This window comes from Hemitrygon akajei, chromosome 1 (genome assembly GCF_048418815.1).
Source record: "Hemitrygon akajei chromosome 1, sHemAka1.3, whole genome shotgun sequence".
In the NCBI taxonomy this organism is placed as follows: domain Eukaryota; kingdom Metazoa; phylum Chordata; class Chondrichthyes; order Myliobatiformes; family Dasyatidae; genus Hemitrygon; species Hemitrygon akajei.
The window spans coordinates 141,164,873-141,186,737 of NC_133124.1; the positions used below are offsets into that span (position 1 = coordinate 141,164,873).

The following is a 21,865-nucleotide window of genomic DNA, read 5'->3' on the forward strand; positions in this document are numbered from 1 at the left end:
TAGTTAAAATTAGGCCCAAGGTTACAAGTAAATACCGTAATTGAGGAAATAGGAATAGCAAATAAATGTAGGTTGAAATAAAATCTGTAACTCCTGCAGCAAACTTTGTACGCCAATAATAATGAATGAAAATACTTTCGAAGGGTGATTCCAAACTCACCAGACTCCTGCCCTTGGAACAGTCATTCTCACAACAGAATCCCAGATGCAGAGTAGCATTGGGAAGCTAGTTCCCAGTAGAACAGATAGTCTCAGCTTAGTACAAAGCAGAAGTGGCAGGCACTGGCCCCAAAATAGCATTGACAACTGGTGAGGCTCTGTTCCTAGATTTATCAGCTGTCAAAACTGTCATTTAAATTTAGTGTTTGTGAATGCCAAAGGCATTCACAAATATCCTAAAATACTCAAGCATTTTTAAAAGTTTTAATCTTCTAACATAAAAGGAAAACATTACAAAGATATACACAGTTAAAGGCATTTAACTACATTAGTGAAGTAAATTAAATTAAAATAAATTTACAAACTTAACTATTCTTGAAGCCATCATTTCCCTTTGAAACCAATGGGCTTGTGAATGCTGGCACAACTTCAGCAGTCTGATTTCCTCATTGTGTACAGGGAGATGTGAAGATCAGCGCTTTTCCTGAATGGACTCCCAACATCACTATACAGTTATTGCAGAACCATCACATACTTGTGCAGAAGGCCGATTCATTTCCACACATGACTGGAGCTCTGCTCAGTTATAAATTGAAGAGCTATTAGATCTGAGGGGTCTGCCAGATTATATGGTGACAATCAGATCTTTGTTTTGTGATTTTTCTTTAATTTGTTACTTCCTTTGCACACTGTAAATTAAACTGAATATGTGTATAAAAGATAAGATGGATTATAATTTTAATGTTCAAAGTATATTTGTTATCAAAGTTTGTATATGTCACCATATACTAACCCGAGGTTCATTTTCTTCCGGGCATTACAGCAGAACAGAGCAATACAACAAAATCAACGAAAATCCACACACGAAGACTAACAAACAATCAATTTGCAAACAAAGACAAACTCTGCAAATTTTAAAAAAACTAATAATAAGTAAATAAATATTTTTAAAAAACTAATAATGGGAAGTAAATAAATAAATAATGCTGAGAACATGAGTTGTAGCGTCCTTGAAAGTGAGTCCATAGGTTGTGAAATGCGTTCAATGATGAGGTGAGTGAAGTTATCCACACTGGTTCAGGAGCCTGATGGTTGATGTTTGAATGTCAGAATGGTAGAGTGACAAGGGTAAAAATCAGTGAAGTATCAAAGTTTTTTGACATCAGATAGTTGTCATAATTGTGGACACTTTTTAAAGTGTTGAAGTCATCTTTAAGGTGGCTTATTCATGAGCAGTTTCATATCCTTATTGTTCCTTGTATTATATTTACCACATAGAAGGCTGGTTTTGCCTTTGCTAGTCTTGACATCAAATGAGCATCCTAAATTGCATCTCAACTTCTCAAAATATTCCTTTCTTCCAGTTAATGACCTTTCAACTGACAAAAGATGGAGATAAAATGTATGCGAAGAGGGGCAGAAGTGGAGAAAACAAAATGGGTGGAGATGGGAAAAGTTTGAATAAAAGCATAAGACATAGGAACAGAATTAGGTCATTCAGCCAATCAAGTCTGCTCTGCCATTCCATCATGGCTGATTTATTAACCCTCTCAAATCCATTCACTTGCCTCCTCCACATAACCTTTGATACCCCAAATAACGAAGAACCCTTCAACCTGCACTGTAAACATTCGCAATGTCTGGCAATAAATTCCACAGATTCACTGCCCTCTGCTCCCAGGATGACACTTTTCTTTCTAGGACATCAGAGATGTCCTTCTTCAGAGAACGTGGTTTCCCTTCCTCCACACTGATGCTACCCTCACCCGCATCTCCTCCTTTTCCCAGACATCTGAACTCACCCCATCTTCCAGCCATCTTAACAGGGATAGATTTCCTCTTGTCCTCACCTACCAACCCATGAGCCTCCGCATTCAACACATCATTCTCCACAACCTCCACCATCTTCAATTAAATTCTATCACCAAACTCATCTTTACTTCCCGCCCCACCCCCCACCTCCACTTTCCACTTGGACCTTGTCTATTTGTCCTTCCTCACTCATCTCCCTCTTGGCACATATCCCTACTAGTGCCAGAAATGTTTCATCTGCCTATTTACCTCCTCCCATAACTCCATTCTGGACCCAAACAGTCCTTCCAGGAGAAGCCACACTTTATGTGCGTAACTGTTGTGTTCAATTCTCCCCATGCAGCCTCCTCAAAATTGGTGAGACCCGTTGTAAACTGAGGGGCTACTTTGTCAAAAAAATGGACGCCAATAACACCATCCGCCAAAAACAGAATTTCCTGGTGGCCGACAATTTTAATTACTCTCCCCAGTCCCGTTCTGACAAGTCGGTCCATGATCAGGCTACTTGCCAGGTGTAGAAGTTTCAACTCGTATTCCAACTGGGCACCCTCCAACCTGATGGCATGAACATCGATTTCAGTCATTTTTCCCTCCCCCTTCCCTCTTCTTTTATTGCCCGCTCTGGCTTCTTGCCTTTTCTCCTCACCTGCCCATCATATTGATCCTGGTGTTCCCCCTCCCCCCCCACCATGGTCCACTCTCCTCTCCTATCAGATTCCTTCTTCTCCAGTCCTGCATCTTTCCCACCACCCAGCTTCTCCTATCACCTTCTAGCTAATCCTTCTTCCCCTCCCTCCACATTTCTATTCTGGCATCTTCCCACTTTCTTTCCAGTCCTGAAGGATGGGTCTCGGCCTGAACATCGACTGTTTATCCATTTCCACAGTTACTGCCTGACCTGCTGAGTTCCTCCAGCAGATTGTGTTCATTGCTCTGGATTTCCAGCATCTGCAGATCTCTTGTATGAATCTCTAACTGAGCAACTGAGCTATAAGATCATCTACCTTATTCCATATACAGTGTGCATTCAAATATAACACCTTTAGTTCTGTATTCATCATCCTATTCAACTTTGTCCCTATATTACACTTCAATTCATCCCACTGACTGTAATTTTTCTGATCATCTGCCTGTCCTTCCTCACAGTCTCACTACACACTACTTTGTATACCAACTGCCCCATCCTCAGCCATATCACTGAGGTTGCCATCCTCCTGCCAAATTAGCTTCAACCATTCCCAACAGCTCTAACAAACCTGCCACAAGGTTATTGGTTCCCTCTGGCTCAGGTGTAACCCACCATTTCTGTACAGGACATACCTTCCCAGAAGAGATACCAATGTCCAGAAATCTGAAACCCTTCTCTCTGCACCAATTCTCAGATACATATTCATCTGCCAAATCATCCTATTCTTACCCTAACTGGTGCATGGAGCAGACAGTATCCACATATTACTACCCTGGAAGTCCTGCTTTTCTACCCAACTCCCTAGATTCCCTCTCAGGACCTCTCTTTTTTCCTTCTTACAGTGTATCATTGGTACCAATATGTACCACAACTTCTGGCTGCTCACCCTCTCCATTTTGAATGCTGTGTACCTGATCTGAGACATCCCTGACCCTGTCACCTGGGAGGCAACATACCATCCAGGTGATACTTTCATGTTCACAGAATCTCCAGTCTGCCCTTCTAACTATGAAATCCCTTGTCACTATTGCATTCCTCTTCTCCCCTTTCCATTTTGAGTCACAGAGCCAGACTCAGTGCCAGAAACCTGGTTGTTGCATCTTCTCCTGATAACAGTATTCAAAGCAGTATACTTATTATTGAGGGGAATACCCAAAGGGGTACCCTGCATTGGCTGTCATTTCCCTTTCCCTCTCCTCACAGTCACCTACGTACCTACCTCTTCCAACTTAGGGGTGACAATATAGATCCTACCTATCACCTCCTCATTATCCCATATGAGTCAATAGACAGTAGGTGCAGGAGTAGGCCATTCGGCCCTTCTAGCCAGCACCGCCATTCACTGTGATCATGACTGATCATACACAATCAGTACCCCGTTCCTGCCCTCTCCCCATATCCCTTGACCCTGCTATCTATAAGAGCTCTATCTAACTCTTTCTTGAAAGCATCCAGAGACTTGGCCTCCACTGCCTTCTGGGTCAGAGCATTCCACATATCCACCACTCTCTGGGTGAAAAAGTTTTTCCGCATCTCTGTTCTAAATGGCCTGCCCCTTATTCTTAAACTATGACCTCTAGTTCTGGACTCACTCATCAGCGGGAACATGCTTCCTGCCTCCAGCGTGTCCAATCCATTAATAATCTTATATGTTCAATCAGATCCCCTCTCATTCTTCTAAATTCCAGTGTATACAAGCCCAGTCGCTCCAATCTTTCAACATATGACAGTCCCCCCATTCCAGGAATTAACCTTGTGAACCTACGCTGCACTCCCTCAATAGCAAGAATGTCCTTCCTCAAATTTGGAGACCAAAACTGCACACAATGCTCCAGGTGGGGTCTCACCAGGGTCCTGTACAGCTGCAGAAGGACCTCTTTACTCCTATACTCAATTCCTCTTGTTATAAAAGCCCGCATGCCATTAGCTTTCTTCGCTGCCTGCTGTACCTGCATGCTTGCTTTCATTGACTGATGTACAAGAACACCTAGATCTCGATGTACTTCCCCTTTTCCTAACTTGACTCCATTTAGATAGTAATCTGCCTTCCTGTTCTTGCCACCAAAGTGGATAACCTCACATTTATCCACATTAAACTGCATCTGCCATACATTTGCCCACTCACCCAACCTGTCCAAGTCACCCTGCATTCTCATAACATCCTCCTGACATTTCACACTGCCAACCAGCTTTGTGTCATTGGCAAATTTGCTAATGTTACTTTTAATCCCTTCATATAAATCATTAATGTATGTTGTAAACAGCTGTGGTCCCAGCACCAAACCTTGCGGTACCCCACTGGTCACAGCCTGCCATTCCGAAAGGGACCCATTAATCGCTACTCTTTGTTTCCTGTCAGCCAGCTAATTTTCAATCCATCTCAGTACTCTGCCCCCAATACCATGTGCCCTAATTTTGCCCACTAATTTCCTATATGGGACTTTATCAAAGGCTCTCTGAAAGTCCAGGTACACTACATCCACTGGCTCTCCCTTGTCCATTTTCATAGTTACATCCTCAAAAAACTCTAGAAGGTTAGTCAAGCATGATTTTCCCTTCGTAAATCCATGCTGCCTCAGACTGATCCTTCTACTGCTATCCAAATGTTTTGTAATTTCCTCTTTTATAATTGACTCCAGCATCTTTTCCACCACTGACATCAGACTAACTGGTCTATAATTCCCTGTTTTCTCTCTCCCTCCTTTCTTGAAAAGTGGGACAACATTAACCACCCTCCAATCAGCAGGAACTGTTCCTGAATCTATAGAACATTGGAAAATGATTACCAATGCGTCCACAATTTCTAGAGCCACCTCCTTAAGTACCCTGGGATGCAGACCATCAGGTCCCGGGGACTTATCAGCCTTCAGACTCAACAGTCTATCCAACACTGTTTCTTGCCTAATATAAATTTCCTTCAGTTCATCCATTACCCTAGTTCCTTTGGCCACTATTACATCTGGGAGATTGTTTGTGTCTTCCCTAGTGAAGACAGATCTAAAGTACCTGTTCAACTCATCTGCCATTTCCTTGTTCCCCATAATAAATTCACCCGTTTCTGTCTTCAATGGCCCAATTTTTTGTCGTAACTATTTTTTTGCTATTCACATACCTAAAGAAGCTTTTACTATCCTCCTTTATATTCAAGGTCATTAAGTCGAAGGTCATTAAGCTGCAGCTCCAGTTCCTTAACATGGTCTTTAAGGAGCTGCAGCTCAGTGCACTTTGTGCAGATGTAATTGTCAGGGAGACCAGAGGTCTCCCAGAGTTCCCACATCTTACACAAAGAACATTCACCAACCTTGGACCCATTCTCACTGCACTACCTATGTACAATTAGAAAAAGAAAAAAAAAACTTACTAGAAACTCACTCAGAGCCTCTGCCCGTTCCTGCGTATTCCTGTTGCGCCAAAGCTGGACCACTCCAACAATGCTGCTCCTAAAATGGCTGGTCTGCTTACACCTGTTTTCTTTTATTGTCCCCTGCTGAGTGCCTAATGGATCATTATGATCGCAGTAGGCAAAAGACACAAGTATCAGAAGGTGAGAGAAAAAAAACAAATTTGAAATACAAGACAAATATGCAAGGTCCTTTTGTCATCACTACAGACACACAATAAGTCAAAAAGTATCAGAGAACAAAGGATTTGAAAATGATGAACTAAACAAAACCAGCCATAAGTAGCAAGATACTCAAACTTACAAAATAGAAGGATGACTGCTGACATAACTGAAGTTGAATTAAAAGCTGCAATTAGTAGGCTTAAATTAAGCAAGTCACCAGGATCAGATGGGTATACGGCAGAGTGGTACAAAGAATTTAAAAATGAGTTAATTCCTGTTTTACTCCCCACACTGAATTGGGCTCTAAAAAAGGCACAAAGGCCACCCAGTTGGAAGGAAGCGATAATCTCAGCTATACCGAAAGAAGGCAAAGATAAAATGGAATGCGGGTCATTTAGACCAATATCCGTTCTTAATGTAGATTATAGGTTATTTACCTCCATCATAGCCAAACAATTAGAGGAGTTCCTACCCATACTGATACGTAACGATCAGACAGGTTTTATACAACAACGCCAGACTCAAGACAATATACGAAGGACACTTCACATTATGGATCATACACAAAAAAATAAAATTGAAGCAATAGTGATAAGCGTAGACGCGGAAAAAGCATTTGATTCGGTTAATTGGAATTTTCTTTACAGAGTTTTACATAGATTTGGTTTCCAAGACACAATTATTAAAACTATACAGACGCTATATGACAATCCTACTGCTAGGATTAAAATCAATGGATATTTATCAAATAGTCTTACCCTAGAAAGGGGCACGAGACAGGGTTGTGCATGGTCACCACTACTCTTCGCGCTATATCTGGAACCATTAGCTCAATACATCAGACAAAATGAAGATATCAGGGGAATTACTATTAAAGGGACAGAGCATAAATTGGCTTGTTATGCGGATAACATTTTGATCTATCTAGGGCAACCAACATACTCTTTATCTAATTTGATGCAATCCTTTGAACAATATGGTCAATTATCAGGATACAAGATCAACATAGATAAAACCCAATTACTTTCATATTACTATAGCCCACCAAGAGAAATTGAAAGTCGATACCCCTGGGCATGGCACACAGAGTCTTTCAAACATTTGGGCATCATTATGCCAAAAGATTTGGCAAAATTATCAGAATGTAATTATCAGCCTTTATATAAAAAAATTAAGGAAGATGTGGCAAGATGGAGCCTGATTCCTCTTCTCAGTCTCAGTTCAAGGATTGAATCTATTAAAATGAATATACTGCCCAAACTGTTATATCTCTTTCAGACCCTACCAATACAGATTAATCAAAATCTATTCAATGAATGGAACAAGATGCTATCAAGGTATATTTGGCAGGGTAAAAGGCCTAGAATTCGTCTCAAAACTTTGCAATTAGCAAAGGAAAAGGGGGGATGGGGTTTGCCGTCTCTTAGAGATTATTATTTTGCAGCACAGTTGAGAGCTGTGATCTGTTGGTGCAACCCATCATATGACGCTCAATGGAAAAACATTGAGGAGTGGGTACTTCCTATTTCCATACAAGCAATTTTGGCTGATAACAACCTGCAAAGGTACATAAATACTATTGATAACACATGGGTGAAATTGACTCTTAAAATATGGAAAACCACTATAAAAGAATATAATCTACAGGGAGATACTGCAATTCTTAAATGGTGTGCATATGACTCTGACTTTACACCAAATAAATTGGATGCTAGATTTAAGGACTGGGCAGCTAAAGGAATAACAGTTCTTTGCAACATAATGAAAGAAGGAACACTGTTCAGTTTTGAAATGCTTAAAGAGAAACACTTATTAGAAAAACAAGATTTTTATCGGTATTTACAGATGTGACAATATGTTAATAAGATGCTTAAAAATGTAACCAAGGCAAATACATGCTTGATAGAGCTCTTTAGAAAAGCATATAATTCAGATAATGGTAGTAGAATCATTTCAAGCATATATAAGGGGTTGTCAAATCTTAAAACACATTCGACTTCATACATTAAAACAAAATGGGAGAAGGAAGAAGGGATAATTATATCTGAGGAAGAATGGACAACAATATGGAGATATCAATGGAAGTGTACCAGTTCACAGAAATGGAGGGAGTTTGGATGGAAAAACTTGATAAGATATTTTATTACACCCTCTCAGAAATCCCATTATGATAGTAACCTCCCTGTTTGCTGGAAAAATTGTGGAAATCAAAATGCAAATCATTATCATATTTTTTGGGACTGCCCTGTTATCAAAAATTATTGGAGGGGGATACACAATGCCCTACAAGACATCTTTAAATGTGAAATACCCTTGGAGAGTAAGACCATATATTTTGGATATATACCTCAAGAATGGTTGAAAAGAGATAAATATTTAATGAATATACTGTTGGTGGCTGGTAAAAAGACTTACTAGGAAATGGTTATCACAGGAGAGCCCAACTTTAAATACATGGATGGAAATTACAATGGACATTTACAAAATGGAATAGGTAACAGCATCTGTTAATCATAAGCTGGAACAATTTGATTCATACTGGGAAAAATGGTTTAACTACATAATGCCTCATAGACCTGATTTTATTCTCACAAATCAATGAATATGTTGTAAAAAAAAAAAGATCACTCCCTACTTGTACATAGTTATTTCTTTTTGCTTGTTTTTTCTTTCCACTCTTTTCTATAAGTGTATTCCTCAGATAAATATTTTGTGGAGATTTGTGATATATATGATTATATGATGTGTATGTACAATGTCTGAAATACATCTTATGGAAATGTTTGATGAACTTCAATAAAAAAATAAATTACAAAAATGATACTCATACTTAACACAAATGGTTATCAGTCAAACCATTGGGTCCATGCTGGCTCCCAGATGAGTAATCTCACGAGTCCCATTTCTCCACACTCTATTTTCTCTGTACCGCTGCAACTTATTCCTTCTCAGACATCCCTATGACTCTATCTCTTTTCAGTCACTAGCCTACACAAATGGAAACTATCCATTAACACCACCAACATATCTTTGGCACGTGGGTGGAAACCAATACACCCAAATAAACCCAGATGGTCACAGGAGAACATGCAAAAACCACACTGCAAGAAGGTAAGAATAGGATCCAAACTGGAGCAGTGAAGCAGAAGCAATAACTACGGCCCACTGAAAGTAAGTCAATAAATATTTACTTATATTAGTCTTGAAAAAGAAGTGGCTATTGAGAAAATGGATATGTCAGTTTTGACATCGACAGGACAGCACCATCTTTGTTTTGTGGCTGCCTGCAATAAGACAAATCTCAAGTATGTATACAGTATACACATTTTGATAAAAAATGTACTTGACTGTTCAATATAAACCACTACAAACCTGTTAGTCAAAATCAGTAGTCTGGAGATTTCCAGAATCTATTATTAAATAAGTGTTAAGGTAGCACCTTGAGACAAATGATTGGTGCAGACACAGTCAAGATGGATGATTGAAAGAGGACTCATATTTGACAAATGTGTCAGAGTTCAAAGTAAGAGGCAAAGTGAAATGTGTTTTCCAAGTATGTATATGTCACAGTAAAGTACCCTGAGAATCATCTTCTTGCAGACATTTACAGGAAAATAAAGAAATACAATAGAATTTATGAAATGTGAAAAGGAAGACATTATGCAAATAATAAAGAATAAATAATATTAAGAACATGTGTTGTTGAGCCCTTGAAAGTGAATCTGTAGGTTATGGGAGCAGTTCAGGTTTTGGGATGAAGAAGTTATCCACACTGATTCAGGAGGCTGGTGGTTGTAGGGTAATAACAGTTCCTGAACCTAGTGGTGAGGGACCTAAGGCTCCTATACCTCCTACCCAATAGTAGTAGTAGTGAGAAGAGAGCATGTCCTGGGTAGTGGCTGTCCTTTATGATGTATGCTGCTTTCTTGTACAGTGCTCCATATAGATATGCTCGATAGTGGAGAGGGTTTTGCTTGTAATGAACTGAGCTGTATCCACCCCTTTCTGTAGACGTTTCCATTCCTGGGCACATCCATACCAGGCTGTGATGTAATCAGTGAGAATACTCTATAGATCTATAGAAGTTTGCCAAAGTTTTGATGATATGCTGATTCTACACATACTTCTGAGAAAGTAGAGCCATTGTCATACCTTCATTACGATGGTACTTACGTACTGGTCCCAGGATAAATCCTCAGATATGATAACAACAAAGAATTTAAAGTTACTAACCCTCTGCATTTCTAATCCCCTAATGAAGACTAGCTAATGGACTTCCAGTTTCCTCCTCCTACAGAAAATAATCAGCCCTTTGGTTCTGCTGATATTGAGTAACAGATTATTGTTGTGGCGCCATTCAACCTCACTTCTATGTACATATTTGTTACCACCTTTGATACAGTCAACAACAGTGCTATTGTCAACAAACTTAATTATGGCATTGGAGCTATATGTAACCAAATAATTATAGGTATAAAATGAGTAAAGCTCTGGACTTAGCACAGAATCTGATAGAAGAGGATAGAAGACCATGGAAGAATTTGATGCTCGGCGGGGTGTCAATGCTTTTTTGCGAGTGGGGCAGGGTCGTTGGCTTGTTGCTGCTTGTGCGTTGGGGCTTTGGGGTTCTAACGTTTAACTGTCATTCATTCTTTGGGGCATTTCTCTGTTTTTATGGATGTTTGTGAAGAAAAGGAATTTCAGGATGTATATTGTATACATTTCTCTGAGATTAAATGTACCTATTCGAAGGGCAAGAGGAGGAGCACTACAGCGAGGTGATGGGCAGGTAAGGAGATAAGGTGAGAGAGGAAAACAGGAATGGGGGTGGTGGTGGTATTACCAGAAGTTTGAGAAATAAATGTTCATGCCATCTTGGTGGAGGCTACCCAGGCAGAATATAAAATGGTGTTCCTCCAACCTGAGTGTGGCCTCATCAAGGCAGTGAAGGAGACCATAGATTGACATGTCAGAATGGGAGTGGGAAATAGAATTGAAATGGGTGATTACTGGGAGATCCCATTTTTTTCTGGCAGACAGACATAAGGTGAGAGAGGTTAACAGGAATGGGGAATGGTGAGGAGTGGGGGTGGGGCACTCAGCAAAGCGGTCTCCCAGTCTACCTCAGATCTCACCGATATGCAGGAGGCCACACTACGAGCACTAGATACAGTGGATGATCCCAAATGACTCGCAGGTGAAATGTCACCTCGCCAGGAAGGACTGCTTGGGGCCCTGAATAGTAGTGAGGGAGGAGGTGTAGAGGCATTAGTACATAATTCTCCCTAACCTCTGCCACCACCAAGCACATCTTTCCCACTCCCCAATTTTCCATTTGCCACAGAGAATGCACCCTACGCAACTCCCTTGTCCACTTGTCCCTCCATGCTGATCTCCCTCCTAGCACTTATCCTTGCAAGCGGAACAAGTTCTACACCCTACACCTCCTCTCTCACTACCATTCAGGGCCCCAAATAGTCCTTCCAAGTGAGGCGACACTTCAACTGTGAGTCTGTTGAGGTCATATACTGTATCAGGTGCTCCCGTATGGCCTCCTGTATATTGGTGAGACCCCCAGTAGCCATCCATTTCAATCTTACTTCCCATGCTAACATTTCAGTCCATGGCCTCAAGGCTACACTCAGGTTGGAGGAGCAAAGCTTTATATTCTGCCGGGGTAGCCTCCAACCTGATGGCATGAAAATCGATTTCTCAAACTTCCAGTAATTGCCCCCCAGCTCTCCTTCCCCATTCCCATTTCCCTCTCTCACCTCATCTCCTTGCCTACCCATCATCTCCCTCTAGTGCTCCTCCTCCTTACTTCTTTTCCATGGTCTTCTATCCTCTCCTATCAGATTCCCCTTCTCCAGCCCTTTATTCCCTTCACCTTCACAGCTATTTACTTCACCCCTTCCCCCTTTCCTGGCTTCACCTATCACCTAACACCTTGTGCTTCTTCCTCCTTTCCTCCTGCCTTCTTACTCTAACTTCTCAGCTTTCTTTCCAGGCCCGAAATATCAACTGTTTATTCTTTTCCATAGATGCTACATGGCCTGCTGAGTTCCTCCAGCATTTTGTGTGTTGCCCTACAAATATATAAGTTACTTCCAGTTTGGGAAGCTGAGACCAGTGAGTTAACACAGCAATCTGGACATCCAGCGATGCCAGGATAAACAGACGCTCACATTTGATCTCATTGATAAATTTTGTTAAATCATTTGACATCTGATGCAGAATTGATATTTTCCTGCCAGGGCATTTTACATTGGGGAGCACTGTCTCAAAACAATAGTCAGCTATTCCAGACAGGATGAGGACAAATTTATTCACCCAGAGAAGGGAAAATTTTAGAATTCATTACTCAAGGGTTGTGGCGATTCAGTTGTGGAGTATTTCCAAGACAGAGTTCAGCAGGACTTTGGGAAATACGAGTATCAGGCTTGGAGGGGCTTGTGCAAGAAAGTTGCTCTGAAGTAAAAGATTAACTGTAGTATTCCTGGCTGGTGAAATGTGCACAAAATCTGAATGAACTATTCCTGCTTCTATTTCTTGTGTTGTCATGAAAGCTGAAGGGTAATTGTGAAAGTTAATTTCCAGTGCCAGTGTGCTTATTTGGCAGTAATTAAAACTCATCACACTGTTAAACAGAGTATATAAAAAAAGAGTATGCTGTCTTTAGTTCATCTCTATCATGCAATTAGAGAAACATAAAGCTATTCATAGGAACAGGAATTGGCCATTAAGCTTCTCAGGCCTATTTGCTGTCAATTAAATTATTACGGGCTGAGTTACCTTGAATATCTCAGGTATGAAATTGCTATTTGGGGAATGACTGGCCAGTTAGGATAGATCAGAAAGCTCTGGACAGCAAACAACGATGTGCCCCTCAGTGAACTGCCTACACCCAGCTCCAACCTAAATCCCTCCAATGAACCATCTATTTGCAGGTTCTGGTTCTCCAAGGTCACTGAGATACATGATATTCTGCAGAAAGACATTCAGCCATGCTTTCCTGCCTAATCAGCTCTCTCCGTGGAGTTCAAGGCACTGTTGACCTGCATTTTTCTTCCACGTCTTTGCGAGCTGCAGAAACTTTGCCAAAGACAACAGCTGGTGCCAAAGGAAGGAAGAGACCTGGACCCTGAGAACTATGAGGAGGAGCATCAGCAAGAAGAAGATGGTTACCAGGCAGATGTCCTTCCTTGCTTAACATCTACAACCTCATCTCCCAGCTGAGCAGAAGATGCAGATATTGACTACACAAGGTATAAGGGGAATCCCAAAGATAGAGACAATTTCTATGAGGAGTCTACATATTGAAATTCCTTCTACAGGCTAATTCATCCATTCTTCCCAATAATACTGAATAGCACTCCAGTCCACCAAAGATCAACTGGGAGAGTTCTCATATGACACCCTGAAATGTTCCAATGAATATGACACTTTGTTGAATAATTCCCAGTTCTGAGGGAAATAGACAGGAGATCCAGCAGTTAACTATAAAACATAAAGCAGTCTGGGTTTAGAAATTCTCTCGTAGCTCAAGGGATTGTGGCATTGCTGTGAGCTGCACCTCCCAGATTTGCAGGTGCCAGGATGCAGGGGTCCAACACAAATCCAACATCCTTAATACCGGGAGGAGAAAGGATTCCTCTTTCCTCACTATTACCTGTTCCAGTAAGCTCCATGTGACAAGATATTCACTGGGGCCTTTCAAACAACCACACATGCCATGTAAGACAGAAGTCATGATCATAAAACCATAAGAAGTAGGAGCAGAATTTTCCTCGCATATATTCTGCTCCACCATTTGATCATTATTATCATTACTAATCAAAAAGCTTTAAATATACCCAATGACCTAACTTCTACAGCCACCTGTGGCAATGAATTCCACACATTCACCACCCTCTGGCTCAAGAAATTCCTCTTCATCTCTGTTTTAAAGGCATGTCCTGCATCTGCACAACCAGAACACGAAGGTGGAGGGAAGGGAACTTCTCCAAGCTTTTTATCGTCTCCTGCAATTGGCCTGGCATACCTGTCCAGCTGCCATCCATCTTGATACACATCTGCATCAGCCTGTCTTGAATGCATTCCAAACAAAGCCCCAATATAAGTCCTCTGGGACAATAAAGAGATGTCAATTCTCTACCCACTGCTCCCACCATGCCCCAATCACCTCACATCAGATTCTCTTCCCTGATGCCAGACTGCAAATTACTAGAGCCTGGTCTATGTCCCTACAACTTGCATTCCTCTAACCACAGCTGCTCTGTGTCTGCAACTCTAGTCTCTGAAAAGCATCAGTGATAGACTGTGACCATTATACCATCAGGCACCCCTTTTGCTCCAGTCTTTCCTTCAAAATAGACCGTTTTGAACTGAGATGAAATAAAACACTTTCACTCACAGTGATGAAACTTAGAAATTTTGTACAAGTGAGGGCCGCCAAGGCTTAGTCACTGAATTGTTTTGTAACAGAGATTGATAGATTGCTGGATATTAAGAGTATCAAAGGATTTAAGATAGAGCTGGAAATGATACTATGATCTTGATACATGGCAAAGCAATCGAAAAGGACAAAATGGCATGACCCTGCTTACAATTCTTGTAAATGCTTCTGTCACTTAAAGCCTAGCTGTTGTCTATGAGAAGCAGAGATTAAAGATGAAGATTAGCTCTATTTGTCACATATACATTGCAACATTGCATGAAATGTGTCGTTTGTATCAAACCAAATCAGTGAGCATGTACTGGGGGCAGCCCGCAGGTGTTGACATGCTTCCTGTGCCAACATAGCATATCCACAACTCACTAGGTCTAATGGTACGTCTGTAGAATGTGGGAGGCAACCAGAGCACCCAGAGGAAACACACACGGACACAGAGAGAACGTACAAGCTCCTTACAGGTAGCAGTGGGAATTGAACCCTGATCAGTGAAAGCTGGCTGGCACTATAAAGCGATATGCTAACCGCTATGCTACTGTGCCGGCTGAAGACTATGTAGCAAGACCATGTAGAACAAAGCAACCATGATGAACACATGGCATCTACTGGGCAAGTATTGCAGAAACAGTGGAAATTCATTTTCCAAGTACCAATGGAATCCCAGTCACCATTCTGACACGTGTTGCTCTTGCTGTAGCAATGTTTTACAGCCACTGTAGGTCTGAAGAGCTGTGGAGATGGACAGCAGCCTTTGGGGCAGCACTAAGCACTGAAAATATCAGGTAACTTAGCCTTCCTCATGTTGCCTATGCTGTTCACAATCCATATCCATATGATTGAGGGGATCACCTGTAATATGTCCAAGTATGCTGATGGTACAAAACTATGTGGCCATGTTGGTTCTGGAGGATGCAGTGATGCTTCTGGGAAATATAGACAGGATTACTGAATGTGCAGAGACATGACAAAAGGAACATCTGGTGGAAAAATGTGAAACCATGCTGTAGAACGGTAGGGCAGCACAGTAGCATAGTAGTAGCACAACGCTTTATATTACAGACAACATGGGTTCAATTCCCACCGCTATCTATAAGGAATTTCTACGTATTCCCCAAGACCTCATGTGTTTCCTCTGGGTGGTCCAGTTTCCTCTCAAAGTCCAAAGACATACTGGTTGATAGGTTAATTGGTCATTGTAAGTTGTCCCATGATTATGTGAGGGCTAAATTGAGGGATTGGAGGGCAGCATGGCTCATAGAGCCATTGGGGCGTACTCCATGCTGAAAAGCAATAAATAAATAAATAAATAATAGAAAGCTAAGATGGGACCTGATGTTATTGTAACAAATATCACTGAAAATCAACAGATAAAGCAAAAAATGAAGATGGCAAATGGCAGCTTGACCTTTACAAAAGAGTTCAAGTACAAAAGTAGGGACATCTTATCTCCAATTATTCAAGGCCCTGGAGTACTGATCTGCTTTGCCCATTGTGAATGGTGGGGCAGACTTGAGGGGTAGGGTGGACTATTTCTGATCCTTTTTTTGTGTCTTTGTGATCTGGTAATCTGGTATCCCTATGTAAGGAAGAATATTCGTGCAATGGAGCAAGTCCAGCAAAGCTTTGTCAGCTTGTCTGATGGAACAGCAGCTTTGATGTTCGAGGGGTAATTAAGCAGGTCACTCCCTATTCACTCTTGACTTTAGAAAATAAGAGATGATTTCATTGAAATGTAAAAAATTCATTGGGTTTGATAAGGTAGATAAAGGGATGTTGCATCTACCTTATCAAATCCAAAGCATTTTCCACAGTTCACCCTTAGCTGAGGTCTCAAAATCATGAAGGTTGATAAAGTTTGTTTGCTTGAACTTGAACTACGCTAATAACAGTCATGCCATAACAATGTGTTTGGTAATAAACTACTGCCAGCAGTGTGACTATTAAACAAGTTTTTTTTTAAACAAAATATACTTTATTTAAAATACAATTGTTTACAACAAAACATTCAATGACTCTCAATCCTTTACAGACATTACTATTACATTCTATACATTTCCACTCTTTCAGCCACTCACTTGACATTCTGTTGGTTGATCTTTCCCTCACCATTGTTGAGGGGCATACTCCCTGCTACCCAACCCCTCCCACTCCCACGGGAGAAGAACCCTAAACTGTGGCCCTTCCCCACCGGGCAAGTATGTCAACATCAACATGCTACAGAAAATGCTTCCCATTATCTGTACCAGACTTACCAAACTCTAAAAGACATTCAATCAGCTTGCAGTGAGTTCTGAGGCTACACCATAGAGTCTACCAATATCAGTGGCACATCCTTTAAAGTAAGCACAAATGCGATCAAGTTGCACGCTGTATACCTAGTTGCATTGTGAGTGAATAAGCTGCCACATGAGGTCATGCTGTCTCAACCTATCAGAGCAATTCACTTATGAGCCCTCCCCCGTCTTCTCTGCCATCTGAGCCAACTTGTTTCTCTCTTTCCCAAATCTAGTGGTCCCAGACTAGGAACACCAACTGATTCTCTTGTTGAGTGGCTTAGCTTACTTTCTGAGAAGGCAGGGTGAAGTTAAGATGACACAAAATGGTGACTCCTTTGCTTGCAGCTTCGGAAACAGCTTTATTTCTATCTTAGATACCTCTATTTTTCCTTTTTGGGGTGTGTGGGGGAGGGTTTCCTTTTGAAGATCCTGACCTGGAGCTACACTCTGACTTCAGTTCTTTGCAGGAATGGGACCCACTCTCAGGGCCTCACAACCAGCTGCTTTTGGATTTGCTAAGGATGCGGCCTGCGAGCAGCACACTTTCCGGGATTTCATGGCTCTGGGGACGTGATGATTCTAGGCCGGTGCCCCTGACTGAAGCATCGCGGGAAAGCGCAGAACATCCGGAGCAGGGGTTGTGTGCTTGGACAGCTGCGTCTTCTTGGTGCCGACTCTCTGAGCTCAGAGCTCAGAAAAAGCAACGCAACAGACTTTTAATATCATAAATCAGGGAGTTGTTTGTTACGTCTCCCCTCTCGCTGTGAAACGGGGACACCTCTTTTTCCCTTTTAGGGAGAGAGAGCCTGTGGTATGTCGAATTACCAGGTGAATGAGTAATTTTTGGGGTACTGCAAGTCTGTGTCTTTATTGATGCTTTGCTGCACACTTGAGTGCTCGGTGGAGGGTGCAGATGTTTTTTTTTGCTGGTGGGGGGTCGTGGCTTTGCTGCTGTTTGTACGTGGGAGGGGGAGCTGGGGGGCTTTGGGGTTCTAACATTTCTTTGGGGCACTTCTCTGTTTTTGTGGATGTCTGCAAAGAAAAAGAATTTCAGGATGTATATTCTATACATTTCTCTGACATTAAATGCACCTATTGAACCTTAGTGAGTGTTTCCAGAATATTCTCTTTTTATAGCAAACATCAGAAGTTGCACATAGAAGCTGTAATCCAGGGCAGCTGGGAAGAAATGACACGATGAGACTTGTGACATCCTGGGCTCATGTTTTGCCTTCATGAAAGTCAGGGAAATAGCACAGTTGGCTACAACTTCAGCTGGAAATGAAAAACAGGATGATCTATTCCCAGGTTAAATTACTTTTACGTGTGACTTATGTATAAAGGACAGACAATAACAGAGACAGTTTCTAGGCAGAAATCCTCTTGCACTGACAAATGCTGAGTGCAGATCTAGAAGTCTTAATCATAGGACTTACTTCTAAGCACTTTTAATCAAATCACTGATTCCTCTGGAAATTATAATGAGCACAGATGCTGACAATTCCACATGCAACATTCTCAGTTGCATTAATTCTTTGTATTGTTTGGTCAGATATGTCAGAGAATATCTTTTCATATAATGAAGTGGTGTCTTCACCACTGCATTTCCACAGTCCAAAACAGTCTGAAGAATAGTTGGTGAAACCCATATGTCTGTTGTGGTCAGTTCAGTGTGAGCTTGCACCGTTTTCTCGGTAGAAAATGGCTAGTAATAATTGAGCAATAAGTCTACAATGGCTGAATTGCATGGTCCAAGTAGGTTCTTGTCATTGAACTCAATAAGGTAATACTAAAGCCAAGAATCTTCTCTGAGGATCACCACCTTGTCATGGTAGAGGGGCTTGAGAGTTTTTGAGATCCTGAGAGTGATTTGGTGTCAGCTCCTGGTAGGGTCATCCATGGTGTAAAGTCAAGGGGGAGGTTACAGACAAATGTAATGCCCTGGTTAAGAACATGCTTTTAATTTCTACTTCAACACTGTGAGGTATTTTATTTCAGCAGCTTTTCTGCAAAACACAGTGTGTTCTGTTAATTCAGCTTTGTAGATTTGTGTTTCAGCTTATGCTAAATCAAGGAGCCGCTTGCTTAGCTTAGCCTATCGGGGTTGTCTTGGTAACCTTCTGTACCATTCTGACCAGTGGGGTGCCATGGAACATTTGAGAGAGTTGGGCAGGATCAGATTTGTGAAGGGCAGTGGCCTGGTTTTGGGTTTTTGGTTGGCAGAGATTGGAGGACAAAGGTGGTGTGGAGCAGATTACAAAAGATGTTCACAGAATCCCGCCCGAAAGTGAGACCAAGAAGTGCTTTGTGCAGACAAATAGTTCCAAGGAGGAACCCAGTTTATTTGAAATGGTCTTCGAGGGAAGTTTGAACTGTGGCCAGTGTCTTTCATGCAGAGTGTGGGTTCAGCGTGTGGGTAATCAAAGCAAAGCACATGACTACTCCAGAATTGAGCTCCAACGTTTATATGCACATTTAGTCTGGTTTAACTGTACTGAGCCCTTTTCTTTTTTCCTAAGAACTGTTTGTTAAAGTTAAAACACCTGTAAAATTACTTCCACTTTAATTTTATGCTGGTGTAAGGTCTGTTATTTCTTAGTGAATGATAACTTTGCATGGGACAGCATTTACACAGCATTCACCACAACTTCACCCTTATCAACCATTCCAACTTTCCTGTTTGCTTGAACCCATATCATACCAACCTTAGATGTGTGCTGTTTATTGAAGGTGGCCTTCTCATCAATACCCATGCAATGCTGAGTCATGTGGCTGTTAGCCAGAGTTAGCTAATGAGCCAAGTTTGTTACAAGCCATGATGAGCAGGTGACACAAAGAACATTCCAACCACGTCCTCAACGGTGGAGTTGGCAGAACATTGAAAGGCAGAGGAATGGTGCAGCAAAGGGTTCCCAGTCATCTTACGTTCCATTCTATGCCACTGGACCATGAGCCCATGTTAAACAAAGTCACGCACAGCCAGTCTCTCGGTATACACTTTAACATCCCAGTGACAACCCCTTAGGAGAACATCATACTGGACTCGAGTAACCTAATACTAAAGCCAAGTGGTGTGAAGGGTGTACAAATGTCCCAATTATTACCTCCCAGCCTGTATTCAAAACCGGCAGAGTTGAGTCTTCAGTCAAAGGGATACAGAGGATGGTGAATCTGTGGAATTCATTGCCACAGAGAGCTATGCAAGCCAAGATGTACTTAGGGCCGAGATGATAGATTTTTGAATGGTAAAGCAGTTAAGAGAGAAGATGGGAGAACAGGGGGTGAAATTAAAAACTATCAGCCATGATTGAATGATGGGGCAGAATCAATGGACCAAATGGCCTAATGTTGCTCCTGTATCTTATGATCATGTCAAGACAGGGTCTAGCTTTGTGACCATTTGCCAACATCCATCTTTTCACATGGGTAGCACAGAGCTGCTGCCTCACACTGATTTTCAATATTGTCCATTCTCCCTGTGAATGGGTTTTGTCCAGATGTTCCCACTTATACCCAAATCCCAATGACATGTATGTTGTAATATTCATTAGTCACCCTAAGTTGTCCATAGTGTAAAGATGAGTGATAAAATCTGTAAAGCAGTTAAAGAAATGTAGGAGAAGATAAAATTAATGTAGGATAACTGTTAATGGGTGGTGCAAACTCAGTGGGCTATTGGACCAGTTTCTGTGTTGTAAGACTGAATAATCTAACCGTGCCCCCCCAACTAGGTCTGCACATTCTTATTCCACTTCTTCAACCTCCTTATCCTTGCTGAGGGAAACAGGAAAAGACTGATCTCTCCTGTTAGACAGCAGAGGAAATATCCAGAAGTTAATGGAAAAGTACCCAACACATCCTGCAGGGACTCTGACTGGTACTGACATCAGAATCTCAACAGGGGAGTGGCACTCCTCACTGGGCTGCTGCTGGTGCCTTCCATCTTAGAAATTCAGGGTAGTCCTTACTCCTGCTGTCTCTGCAGATATACAATAGTGCTGAGGCGGACAGGGTTCGAAGCTTCAAGTTCCCTACAAGTGAACGTCGCCAATGATCTGTCCTGGTCCGGCTACACAGACACCGTGGCTCACCAAAACCTCTATTTCCTCAAGAAGCTAAAGAATTCTGGCAAGCCCCCTTTGACGCTCACCAATTATTATCGATGCACCACAGAAAGCATCCTCCTCAAATGCATCGCAGCTTCACATGGCAGACTGCAAGGAACTGCAGTGTTTTTGGACACAGCTCAACACATCATAGAAACCAGCCTCTCCTCCAAGACTCCGTCTACACTTCTCACTGCTGAAGTAAAGCAGCCAACACAATCAAAGACCCCTCCCACCCAGACATGCTCTCTTCTCCCTTGGGCAGAAGATATAAAAGTCTCAAAGCACGTATCACCATGCTCATGGGCAGCTTCCTCCCGTTGTTATAAGTCTATCGAACGGTACCCTGGTACGATTCTTGACCTCACAATCTACCTTATTATGGTCTTGCAGCTTATTGTCAACCTGCATCGCATGTTCTCACTTCATTCTGCATTCTGTTACTAATTTCCCTTGCACTATCTCAAGGAACAGATGTGGTGAAATGATCTAATTAAAAACACAAAATGCTGGCAGAACTCAGCAGGCCAGACAGCATCTATGGGAGGAGGTAGTGATGACGTTTCGGGCCGAAACCCGTCTCCTGATGAAGGGTTTCGGCCCAAAATGTCATCACTACCTCCTCCCATAGATGCTGTCTGGCCTGCTGAGTTCTGCCAGCATTTTGTGTTTTTATTTACTTCCAGCATCTGCAGATTCATTCGTGTTGCCTGGTGAAATTATCTGTATGGTTAGCATTCAAAATAATGTATTTCACTGGACCTCAGTACATCTGACAATAATAAACCAGTTTACTAAAGTTACATG

The 21,865-nt window shown here is 41.7% G+C and overlaps 1 protein-coding gene across 5 annotated transcripts in view; it reads right to left on the reverse strand.

Annotated features, from left to right (window-relative positions):
• The window catches only part of LOC140731158 (oxidation resistance protein 1-like), a 520,392-nt gene that overhangs the window by 307,697 nt on the left and 190,830 nt on the right, over nt 1-21,865 (reverse strand). The window contains exon 1 of one of the 5 annotated variants that reach the window (XM_073052608.1): nt 161-179. The exons of the other annotated variants lie outside the window; for them this stretch is intronic. The gene's annotated coding sequence lies outside the window, so the exon portion shown is untranslated. Of the gene's footprint in view, nt 1-160; nt 180-21,865 lie in introns of those variants that run through there. 5 annotated transcript variants of the gene reach the window in all.